Genomic DNA, 13437 nt, shown 5'->3' on the forward strand with positions numbered 1-13437 from the left:
TTCTCAAGGAGATTGGTCTTCATCTTGTTTGAAATGATACATCATCATCATGGTTTGTCATCATCAAGTGTTGGATCAGATGCCTTGGGATTAGGGTTTTGATCACTGGTCAACCCTAATCAGTTGCATTGGGCCAATCAGGGCATGGCAAGGAGATGGGGTCTATGATGGATATGGGGATCATTATTTGGTTTTATGGAGATTATTAAGGCTAGGGTTTCACCCTTGAGCCATTTCATCAGAGGATTGGTACTCAGTTTGATCTATGCATTGCCAAATTCATCTATCAGTTGAAAAAGACAACTGTGGTCAACTGTGCATGATTTAATGGATTTGGAGGTGGAAATGAGTTGGATATACTTCATTCATGTTGGAACAAGTGTTATTTGACATTTCAAAGCTTAAGAATGAAGAAAATCAAGTCAGGACAAAAATTGCCAAAAATAGAAAGTGACTTGTAATGGAAGTTTCCAAAAATGGAAAGTTTTTGACCTCAAAATTACATGTCCAAGGAAGCTTCAAATGAAAATTTGTTCAACATGAAAGTTGTAGATCTTGTTCTCACCTTTCCAAAAAGTCCAAGAACTTGAAAATCCCATGTATGGTTGACAAGTTATGGTCCATTCAATTTCAAAAATGACCCATAATCAAAGTGGCATAACTTCCACATGGAGTGTCCAAATGGGATGATCTTTTTATGTGCAAACTCCATTTGACATGTACTTTCATGGTGCATAATTGGAATTCATCAAAAGTGGTCAATGCAAAAGGTCATTTTTCAAGTGCATAATTAAAAGTCCAAGGGCAAAATGGTCCAAGTTGAGAAATAATGGGAATTTTGGCATGGGAGTTTTTGCAACACCTCACAAATGCAAATTAGAAATTGTTTCAACTGTCACAAGTGCTCAAAGTTCAATATTTGGATAGGCCATTTTGGAACTTCACTTGAAAGTACACAATTTGGCATTGCATAGTGAAAATGAAAATTACAAGGCCAATTGATGTGGGACCAATGCCAACACATCACAACTGATAATTGGAGAGTGTGTGAGCTGTCATACAGCTGTCACAAGGCTTAGGGGGAAATGTCCATTTTGCCCTTGCATTGAAAATTCACATTAAGCTAATCCATTGCATTTTGGTTAATTAGTGCTTAAAGAATGGATTAAGTGGAAGTATAAGAGCTTAATCATAACTGAATTTGGATCACAATCACAAATCACAAGAATTTCTAACTGTTTTTCCTCCAAATTGCAAAATTCATCAAGAAGCTTCATCAACAAAATTCATTGGAACTTCCTCATTTCTTCACCAATTCACGAAATTCCTTTTGCTTCATCTTCCATGGATCATTGGCTTGGACTGTTTTGAAGAATTGGAGCAAGAAAGTGGCCAAATCGTGACTGTTCATCTTTAGCTCATCCATGGTGAATTGAAATTTCTTGCACTTGGATCAACGTTGGACCAAGCTAAGCATTGCATTCACTTTCCTATAGCTTCTCCTTCATCTGTTTTAAGGAATCACGCGCCAAAGCTCCAAGAACATCAACTGCTTCATCCAAGGTACCAAAACTCGACCTCAATGTTTGCTTCAATTGTTACATGCGTTCTGTAGTGCCTTCCATGTAGATGATCGTGATGTAGGTAGTTTTTGATTTAGTGAACTATAGGTCGAGATATGTTGATTTTAAGATTTGAATGCAAAACCTAAATCGCTCGATCCGTGAGCTACAGTTAGAATTAGGATGAATTAGTTGCATATTAGAAATCCTCATGCTTAGACCTTTCCAACCATATAGAGTTTGTGAATTTTGGTTGAGGAATGATCGAAACCGAATTGGAAGGCGATGAACATGTGTGAGCGCGCGAAGAAGATGCTGAACTGTTGCGTTTGATCCATGTAATTGCCTTGGCTGTTTGAATCTTTGTTTGCCGCGCTCAGGAGCCAATAGGAACATTTCGTTGCCATTAAGCCATATGACGTCGTTTTTGCCTGGCACGTTAATATTACAACAATGCCATTCCTTCAATTTATTTTGTTATTTCATTTTCTTTTTCTTATTTCAATTTCAATTTTGTTACCACAACTTAGAAAATTGATATCTCACTCATAATTCATCCAAATTTTGTGAGATTTTTTGTGCCATGCTCATGAGAATGTGTAGAATTTAATGATATTTTTTGTGGATTTTTTGCACATGTAGAAAAATAAAATGCTTAGGGATTGTTTGATGTGTTACATTTTGGTACACTTTGCCATATCTATCATGAAATGCTCATACTTGTAAAGAAATGGATGAAAATTTTTATGCTTAATCTGGACATGTTGATGGTGATTTCCATGTAGAGTTTGTGAATTTTGGATACTTGGTTGATTAGATATGAATTTTTGGAGTAAGGTGTGACAATTTGTGTCACACCTAGCTAGGTCAACTTTCTGATTTTATTTGCATGGCCTAGAAATGTTTGATTGCTCCAATTTTTTGCATGAATGATCATTGATATGTCAAGGTAACATGTGAATTTTGCTGAATTTTTGATGTCATTTTCTAATTGATTGATGATTTTCTTCTCTGTATGCTCATTTGGTAACATTGTGTGATACATGTTGGCATTTTGATTGTGAAATTCTCATAGTGTACTGGATGAAGATGAAATTTGATATGTTGATTGTAGACACATTGTGGGACATCATGCTTTTGGTCCCATTCATTTCTTGATTGTTGTCACTGTTTTATGAATTATTGAAATGGATGCTTGTTTGGATATCTTGAATTGGCTTGTATAATTGTGTCTGGACTTCTTGATTTTCATTGACCTACTTTCTTTTGTCCAATTGAGCTGAAAATTGACATGCTACTTGTTGATTGTGTCCTGTTTAGGTGTGAATTATTTGAGGATTTTTGGAATTGTTTTGGTATGCCTTTGATTGAAGTCATTCTGTTTGGACTTTTGGTGTTGTATTTGACCTAGTTTGTGGTATATTGTGCATGAATTGATATTGGTGAATGATATGAGCATGGGACCAATTGCATCTGCTTCTAATGTGCTTTAATTTGATGATAATTGAAATTCACTTGCTGTTTAGATTTTTTTATTCTTTTTGGACCCTAGGCTTGGCCTAGTGGTCTAGTTTCTCACATTTGGTTTGGATTTTCAGGTTGAAATTCAAAAGGCTTAAGGAGAAAAAAACTCAAGTTGTAAATTGAGATTGTTGGATGTTGTGAACTAACATTGGCTTTGTGTTGTAGGTTTGAAGCTTGAGTTTGAGCTCATAGCTTGCACTTATGTGCATTAACTTGTGTTGTCTGTATAGATTGACTTTTGTTGTTTACTGTTGGTTTGTCTGAGTACTGATGATACTTGATTGATTTCAGGTACATTTAGTCGCTTACAGTTCTTTAAGAACTTGCTTGCTGCTGCTTGGTTTTTTAACCAGTGGAGGTAGAATCTCTATACTTCATGTAGTCTGGAAGACCTGGCCTGTTACCTGGCCAGGCAACTGTCTGAAGTCCTCCTTAAGAGGCGATGTTTGTGATTGTTTACTTTTGTGCCAAGCAGGTGAAGACCTCTATGAGGCAATTGGCGGAATCCAAGGGATATGCAATCTATCCCCCGCTATTCTGTGAGTCGTCCCTCTGCTCACATGGCTGTGTGTTGATGCATTGGGACACAAACCCAAGATCTTGTGCTGTTGCACAATCGAGTCAGAGTCTTGAGCGTAGAAGGGTCCCTCCATTCTGGACCCACGCTCCTTTGTCTGGAGCTCTCCCTGGACAGGGATAAGAGCTGTGAAGTCTAATCTTCACTCACCTTTCATCTGCTTCACCTTAGCCTCGCAATGGCAAGGTTAAGAGCGAACACTACACATGTACAGATGACTTGCTTCGGCAGTCAAACCCATTGTTTGAGCCTCACTTGACTGGTTATAGTGTGTGCTTTGTGAATATTTGTTTGCTCTGTTTGCTTGTATGCTTGTATGCTTGCTTTCTTCCTGGATAGGATTAGCTTGCAGTTGTGCAAGTAGGTAGAAACCTCAACGTAGGGCAATGATGCATGACAACACTAGGCTCGAGTACAGCTCCCTGGTAGTGTGTCTTCCCTTGGTTTCTGGCTAGATTTTCTTTCCCTTTAGGGGGAACTACATCGCCCTGATCCTCGTTCCAGACGAGGTATGTAGGCAGGAGACCGTGCGAGGTCTCTCCGGGCACTTTTTTTTTGTGTGTGTTTACTTGTTATCTGCTTGTGTGTCAGGATATGGACGTAAGCCCAGCGATTGGCTGTACGTATCCTGATTGTGTTTGTTTGGTTCGGAAGCTGACGTAATTCCATCGAGTGGTTGTCGGGTTCCAGGTTTGCCTGTGGGTGTATGTGTGTTGTTTGGCGTGCGTGAGCCGAACTACGGCAGCTCTGATTCTCGTTCCAGACGAGATACGTAGGCATAGGATGCGATGTCCTATCGAGCTCCCTTCTCTTAACCCCACCTGCGTTCCTTGTGTGTGTGTGTGATGTTTTAGCAACCTTTTCTTTTCTTAGAGCGTGGATCCCGTCGAGTACGACGGACGTGAGGGGTGCTAATACCTTCCCCTTGCGTAACCGACTCCCTTACCCTTTCTCTTTGGTCGCGAGACCATTTCCTTTCCAGGTTTCTCTGAGCGTTTCCTTTCCCTATCTTGGGATAAATAACGCGCAGTGGCGGCTCTGTGTTGTGTTTTTGTTTCAGTCCGCCGGTTGTTTTTTCGCGGATGCGACAGCTGGCGACTCTGCTGGGGACACTCGGATGTTGACCTGTGCTGGTCCATCGTCCCTAAGCGAGTCCTTCCTAGCGTGCTAGGATTAGTTTAGGTTGCTTGTGTTGTGTTATTTATTGCATTTATTATTCTAACCAGTGTATATATTTGCATAAATATTTGCATGCATCATACTATCATGTTGCCGTCCTCTGTGCAGGTGGTTCCTCTGTTTGGGGGTGGGTGTTCTGAGTGGGGCTAAAACCCAGGCCCGAGTGTACACCTAGGATTAGTATGGTCTCACGTTCCTCATTTGCTATATCAGTACGATGTTGCAACGTGACATACCACAAGCCGGACGAGGTTCATTTGATAGTGCTTTCCATTGTGGAATATTTCACTTTGGTTGAGTTACTTCATCTGAATTATTGACTCTGGTGACCGATCGTTTCCCGGATCTTTGGTTTAGATGATCTCAGGAGAGCTACAATGGCACACCCGAAAGGGCAAACCCATTGAGTATCTTTGCCCGATTGTCGAGACTATTATCCGCCTTAGGATGACCTGATTAGAATTTACCTGTGAGGGGAGGGTGATTCTTTCAGATGCATGATCAGATGGTGACTTTGATGGTGACTAATGGTTCCGTGGATCAGAGTCCTATTTATAAGTCGGATTTATGGCCATTTATTGTCGTGACGCCGGAGTGCTGTCCGTGGTATTTATCAGTGGGGATCTGTTTATTTCAGAATTCCCCGGGCCGATTTTATCAGTGGGGATCCGTTTATTTCAGGATTCCCCGGGCCGATTCAGATGGGTATCTGCTCAGAGATTGTCTGATGATGATGATGATGATGTATCTGTCTTCCGTTTATTTCGGAACCCTTGAGATGGATTTGTGGTTACGTTTTCCTTCAGATGGTTGTGATCAGTCCAGAGATCCGGGCTGTAGTTCAGAGCAACAGATGTTCAGATGACTTGGAGGATGGCACAATGCATTGCATACATCTGCATCATTCTCATTTTGCATTCATCTGCATCGAACCTATGTCTAGCCATATGGGGAGTATTATTGATTGAGAATCGGGTTGAGAGACATCTTGAATTTCAGAATGTGGATGTCAAAATATTATCTGTCTCGATGAAACCAGGATCAAAAGATAGAATATTCCTCATATGGATAGACGTTGCGTTCATGCATATTAACCTGTTTGCTGTTTTGCAGGGGTCGGGTTGCTAACGTGCTTGCCTGTTTCAGGAACCATTGCTCGAGCGCGCAGAGTTGTACCTTTGCACTCAACACGTCCTCACAGATACTTCACGCGACGCAATACTCCGAGACTGATGGATCTCCCGAATACTGATATCCTCGAGCTGAAGGACAAGATGACTGAGCTGATCAACATCATGCAGGGTTTTGCAGTTGGTCAGAAAGCTCTGGCTGATAAGGTCGAGAAGCTCGAGCGAGCTTCAGCTGCTAACAGTGTTGTTAACCTGGATGGTGTCTCCAACCAAGGGCTGGGTGGATCCAGGGATGGTGGTAAAAGAGCGACCGTGGGTATAGTGAACAATGCTGCTGGGTTTGGTGCTGCTACAGGTGGGCCCGGTCTGGGGCATAATCTGAAGGATAGTCTGTTCCCGCCTTTCTTTGGGGTCGATGATGACAGAGAGGAAGACCGAGAAGCTGATCAATTCTCCATGCACAATGAGCCATTCGGTCAATATGGTGCTCAGCCACAAAGCAAAGAAATTCAGTTACTGGCAGAGAAGGTAAGGGCTCTGGAAAGCCACGCTACTCCGGGATTTGTCAACATGTCCAACATGGGGCTGGTTGAGGGGATTGTGATTCCACAGAAGTTCAAGGCGCCCGCATTTGATAAATATAATGGGAGTTCCTGCCCGGAGACTCACCTTCAAGCATTCGTCCGCAAGATCTCTGCGTACACAATGGATCAAAAGCTGTGGATGTACTTTTTCCAGGACAGTCTGTCCGGAGGGTCCCTGGAGTGGTACACCAAGCTGAAATCTGCTGACATCAAGAGCTGGCAGGATTTGGGAGATGCATTCTTTAAACAGTACCAGTTCAATGCTGACATGGCTCCTAGTCGTACCCAGCTGCAGGGTATGTCTCAGAAGTCAAGTGAAGGGTTTAAAGAATATGCCCAAAGGTGGAGGGAGTTGGCTGCCAGAGTTCAACCTCCATTGGTTGATAGAGAGATGTCTGATCTCTTTATGGGTACCTTGCAAGGGGTTTTTGCTGAAAGAATGGTTGGATGCCCGGTTACCAACTTTGCTGATATTGTGGTGGCCGGAGAAAGAATTGAAAGTTGGCTGAAAATGGGGAAGATTCAAGGTAATGCTTCGTCATCAGCATCGAAGAAGCCATTTGGGAATGGTCAGCGCAAGAATGAGGGTGAATCGAGTGCTGTGTATGCCCAGAGAGGAAATGGTAGGGATTGTTACTACCAGCACACTGCTGCTGTAACCATCCCTGCTGGTAATCAGTCAGTACGACAGCAACGTCAGCCACCTCAGCAGAGAGCCGGGTATCAAGTAAGGGGAAAAGGGATTGATCGTCAGTTCGATAAACGCCCGTGACTTACGCTTCTCTGTTAAAAAGTTGATGGATCTTGGATTGGTACGGCCAAGGGTGTTGACTCCGTTGAAACCTGATCAGAGGCCTGCCAGCTATGATGAGAATGTCAGGTGTGAGTTCCATGCTGGGGCACCCGGACATCACATTGAGGATTGCAAAGCTTTTAAGCATATTGTCCAGGATCTGGTAGACTCCAAGGCCATCAATTTTGCACCATCACCAAATGTTAATGCTAATCCAATGCCGGCGCATGGTCAGGCAGTGGTGAGTGCAATTACTGAAGATTCAGATCACGTCTGTGTGATGGGTGAAGAGAATGACAGTAACTGCAAGTTTGATGGTTGGATAAAGCCGTGCGTACCAGGAAGCTGGAAGGCTTAAAAAGATCAGCACTGTTACTCATCCTGAAGAGTAGTACTTTCTTGTTTTCAGTTTTATTTGCATGAAAGCCATACGTGTTGCCCGACACGTAATGGTCCATTGTAAGGGCCACCTCATGTTTAAATTTGCATTTTCTGCATCATTAATAAATGGATGTTTTTCAGTCAAAAAGCGGTGTTCCCTGTTTTTCATTTATTTTTGCAGTTTAAAAACAAATAAAAATGGCAATGTTTGTTTTCATTTTTCTTTTTTGATTTGTCTCGTCCCAAAGTCGAAAAATAATTCTCCGGATCTCGTTGATAACAATTTGGTTACACCTCATATGACTTCGACAAACCGATCTATCATGCCGAAGAAGAAGGCGAAGAAGATTGTGATCTGCTGGAATTAGCCAGGTTGTTGAAACAAGAGGAGAGGGTGATTCAGCCGCATGCGGAGCGGATTGAGATTGTTATTCCAAGCACCGCCGAGGTCAGGAAGGAAGTGAAATTAGGGCCGCTTCAGAGGCAAGTCGAGAGCAGAATGGTAGCCTTGTTGAAGGAGTATGTGGATACCTTCACCTGGTCATGCCAGGATATGCCAGGGTTGGACACTGGTGTCGTTGTGCACGAGCTACCATGGAGAGAAGACTGTCCTCTAGAGAAGTAGAACGCCAGTGCCTGTATCAGAGAGCCATGGTGACTTTGTTTCGTGATATGATTCATCATGAAATCGAATGCTATGACATGATAGCAAAGTCCCAAACAGAAGAGGGGCATCTGGTTGAGATAATTCAAACTGAGGTTGAATTCAGACAAGTGCACTATCAGAGTGCGGTCCGGTAAGATGCTGGGGTTCATTGTAAGAGAGGAATCCGAGGTTGATCCTGTTAAAAAAAAATAAAAAAAAAATAAATAAATAAATAAGAAATACCTGAACCGAGGATGGAAAGAGGTTCGTGGTCTCTTAGGCAGATGGAACTACATGTCATGGTTCACATCTCATCTGATAGCCACGTGTGAACCCATATTCAGGATGTTGAAAAGAAAGATCAAACGGTCAGGTGAAATAATGATTGCCAAAAGGGTATTGAAAGAATAAAGAATAAGTTGCAGGAACCTCTGATTCTGATACCTTCCGTGGAAGGAGCGATTGTTAATCTGTGCTTGACGGCCTTCGAGGGGTCTACGAGGTGTATTGGGTCAGCATGACGCGTCTTGTCGAAAAGAGCATGCAATTTACCTTAGCAAAAAGTTTACCGACTGTGAAACAATACATTCACTGTTCGAGAAAACTTGCTGTACTTTGGCATAGGCTGCTCGCCGACTGAGACAGTGTATGCTGGTTCATAACACTTTGTGGATTTCCGAGATGGATCCGATCAAGTATGGGTGTGAGAATCCAGCATCGACCGGACGGGTTGTGAGAGTACGAAAGAATGCTGACTGGTTTGTGATACTCTCAGAGAGCAATCAAGGGGTATTGTCTGATTACATCGCCCGCAACCCATTGAGGATTATCAACCGAGGAAGTTTGAGTTCCCTGATGAGGACATCTCGAGGTGCTCTAATAGAAAGATTGAGAGTAACCGATCCCGGAGGAGGGGCCTGACCCTGAATTCGAACGGATTCTGATGTCTGATGGGGAGGAAGGTGAATAAGCTTTGGTTGTCCGGATAACATTTGAATGCACCAGCAAGGGTGGCTGAATACGAAGCTTGTATTCCGGGTATCGAACCTCGGTGCGCCTACTGGGGCAATGCCTTTCTCGTTGGTGTATGGAATGAAGCCGTGTTACCGGTTGAGGTTCAGATTCCCTCTTTGAGAGTCCTGATGGACGTGAAATTGCAAGAGGCAGAATGGGTAAGGACCCGGTACGAAGAGTTGAGCCTGATGGAGGAAAAGAGGCTAGCAGCCATCTGTCATGGGCAGTTGTACCAGTAAAGGATGAAGCGTGCTTTTGACAGAAAGGTACGACCTCGGGTGTATCACGTGGGTGATATGGTGCTGAAAAGGATCCTTCCTCCTCAAAACGATCGAAGGGGCAAATGGACACCGAATTATGAAGGTCCATTCGTGGTCAAGAAGGTTTTCTCTGGCGGAGCCTTGTTGTTAACGACCATGGATGGTGAGGATTTTCCATCCCCTGGGAATGCGGACGCAGTTAAAAAATACTTCGTATAAAGAGACCCGCTGGACGAAAAGAATAAAATAGTCCAGGCAAAAATGGGCATCCCGGCGAACCAAAAAACAGAATGAAAAAGGTTCGGGCAAAAATTAGGGATAGAATGAAAAATGTACACCCGGCAAGTCGAAAACCTGAAAAGGCGACTTGGGCAAAAATGGGTATCCTGGTGGACTGAAAACCCGAAAGGGCGGTCCAGGCAAAAGAGGGATTGAAACGAACAACTGCGTCTGGCATGATCGTTTGCGCTTTGGTTAAAGCATCATGGATAATACCCGGTAGGGATCAATCAGAAACGTCTTGTTCAGAAGGCCGAAAGCACGGAGAGTCTGAGGACATATGGGGTGTAACTGAGTTGGAACTCGATGAGATCACGGGTTTCACATTGCCATCAGGATAGATTTTTCCTTTTGTGCGCAATTACCTCTTTTCAGGAATTGCTTCCGTTGTATTGCTCAATTTGAGCCACATTCTTTTCCAATCAATAAAGTGCATATTCAGTCAAATAATCTTGTTTTTGTTTTTCATTACCGCTTTGATTGCAAAAACATCCAATTATTTTTGATAAAGAATCTTGTATTTTAAGACATACAGGTCCCTTCCAATGCATGTTTATAAGATTGAAAGCTTGAAATCTTATTTGGAAGGTTGGGTGACCCAAGTGTTGAAATCTTGACACGCCTGGGGCACGGTTTTATCTGACGATCTGTTTTGCAGGTACTGTTAGATATTTTCACTCGCTTGCAGGATGTGGTGTGGAAGCTGTTGTAAAACAAATCCCTATGGAGTCCAATCAGGGACGAGGGACGGACGAAAGAATATGAAGGGATGACGAGAAGACGTTGAGACGTACGACGATCCTTGATTTTAATCAAGAAGACTCTTCAAAATCGGAAGATTGGAAAGTCTGTAGAAATTCCCCGCAGGGTCCAATCAGGGACGAATGAATGGGTAGAGAAGCGATGAGAGACGTCGAGGCGTACGACGACCTTTGGAATTAATCAAGAAGACTCTTCAAAGTCGGAAGATTGAAAAGTCTGTATAATCCCCAGGAGTGCGCTCTCCGTCGAGTGCGGAGCGGTTGGGAATACAAGATGATGGAGCAGAAAAGGTCCAGACGAGTCTGGGAATTCTCAAAAGTGGAAAGCTGATAGGAGATTGGGAGGGGGATACCGTGGTTCGACGAGTCGACGGGTGTTCTGTACCAACTTTTCTCATTTCCCAGCTAAGTCCCCAAGCAGAATTAGAGGACCAAATCTCTAGCAGATCCAAAGTCTATGGATCCCTTGGCCGAGTCGGGATGGTTATCCCCGGCAGGTTCAAAACGGTGTTTCCTCAGCAACCAGGCCTGAAGGTTGCTATTCCCCGAGTGGAGCGGGTTTCAATGAAATATATCTCCAGCAGTGTTCATCCTACCAGTGGATCGGATGAGTTTCCGTAGCAGTCCGATATCTGCATCCCCAGCTGAGTGTATCCTACGTGTGGATTGCATGGGTTGTCCCCAGCGGAGTAGCATTCGTTTTCCCTAGCAGGGTTTGGATGGTTATCCCCAGCAGGTGTCAGATCGATGCTTCCCCAGTTGCCAGGCCTGGAGGTGGCTGTTTTCCCAGCAGAGTATCTGTGAGCATTTCCCCAGTGAAGTCGTCAGGTATCTGTGAGGTTTTCTCGAAGCAGAGTCGAGATTTATATCCTCAGCAAGTCAAAGATTGTTGTATCCCCACAGAGTGCATTGGTGGTTCTTATCCCCAGCAAATTCCCGAGCGGATTGGGTGCAAAGGAGGTTTCCTCAGCAAGGGTTGCCTTTTCCCAGCAGCAGTGCTATTCCCCAGCAGGGTGGAGTTGGAGCAATGGCGAGTTCCTCAGCAGAGTGTCTCGTGCTTCCCAGAAGAGTCCCTTGAGGGGAATATTTTTTATGCATTCATCATGTAAATAAGCATAGCATATTGCATAGAAAAAATAAATAATCGCGTAGCATTTCCATAATTATGGAGCATTACGCAGAAAAATCAATCATGCATCATTGCAAGCATAGGCTAGTCTCAAGCCGTGGTTACCGTTTGAGATATGGTTCTGCCAGTGGGTGAAGATGCTACTCGAGCCGTGATTACCGTTTGAGGAGTGGTTTCACTAGTTGGAAAATCATCAGTATTGCAAGTATCAGTTACTCGGGCCGTGATTACCGCTTGAGATTTGATGTTCTCCAGTAGTGCGATACTGGAGGAGATTTTTTCCGTCGGACAGAGATGGAGATGTGACGCGTTCAGCGCGATTCAAGCCGTGGATACCGCTTGATATTTGGTTTCACCGGATGGTGAAGATGTTACTTGGATAAGTTCAACATCATGACGCGTTCAGCGCGATTCAAGCCGTGGATACCGCTTGATTTTTGGTTTCGCCGGATGGTGAAGATGTTACTTGGATAAGTTCAACGTCATGACGCGATCAGCGCGACTCAAGCCGTGGATACCGCTTGATATTTGGTTTCACCGGATGGTGAAGATGTTACTTGGATAAGTTCAACATCATGACGCGTTCAGCGCGATTCAAGCCGTGGATACCGCTTGATATTTGGTTTCGCCGGATGGTGAAGATGTTACTTGGATAAGTTCAACATCATGACGCGTTCAGCGCGATTCAAGCCGTGGATACCGCTTGATATTTGGTTTCGCCGGATGGTGAAGATGTTACTTGGATAAGTTCAACGTCATGACGCGATCAGCGCGACTCAAGCCGTGGTTACCGCTTGAAGGTTTGGTTTCACCAGATGGTGAAGATGTTACTCTGAGGAGTTTAGCATCATGGCGTCAGATCAGCAATGTTCCCCAATAGTGCGATATTGGAGGAAATTTTTCTATCGAGCAGAGATGGAAATAAAATCAGAGGGCGTTACGCGATCAGCGCGATTCTGGGGTTCAAACTGGAGAATGGGGTTCATTATTTTGGCAAACAGGAGAACGGGGTTCAAATGCAGTGATCGGGGATCATTCGCGAAAAAGAAGATTTTGGGGTTCGAGAAAAGCATAAAAAAGGAAAGGAATAATAATCCCGAGTGGATGAGTGGTGTTCAGGCCATGGTTATCCCTGCATTACCATTTATTTTGGTGGTCAGGTCGATGTTGATTGCTTCGGTATTCGGGCCAACTTTCTCCGTACCAGACGGATTTTGGTTTCGAGTTTGCTTCTTCGCCGATCCTGACAGGCATTGTTAATTATTTTCCCATCAGAGTGCAAATTGTTCGTCTGTTCTTGGTATTCAATCACTCTTCATCCTGATCATCTGAAAGCCGAGGCTATTCATATCGACAGGTTCACAGTGGATTGAATAGGGGCAACTGTAACACCTCAAAATTTGCCCTCCTCTCTTGGGACTAGCATAACATATTACAAATCATTTTTAGGTCATTAGGCATTGCATATTGCATATCATGTGGTTACATTGTGCAAATCATCCTCACAAGTCTTGATCAGAAGATGGGAGGTCATGTGCAAGCTAGGGTTTTATTGGACTGGTCATTAATCATCTGAGGATGTGGAGGTCCAAATTAGGGTTTTGTGGTTCTCAAGGAG

Source organism: Lathyrus oleraceus, chromosome 7 (genome assembly GCF_024323335.1).
Source record: "Lathyrus oleraceus cultivar Zhongwan6 chromosome 7, CAAS_Psat_ZW6_1.0, whole genome shotgun sequence".
In the NCBI taxonomy this organism is placed as follows: Eukaryota; Viridiplantae; Streptophyta; class Magnoliopsida; order Fabales; family Fabaceae; genus Lathyrus; species Lathyrus oleraceus.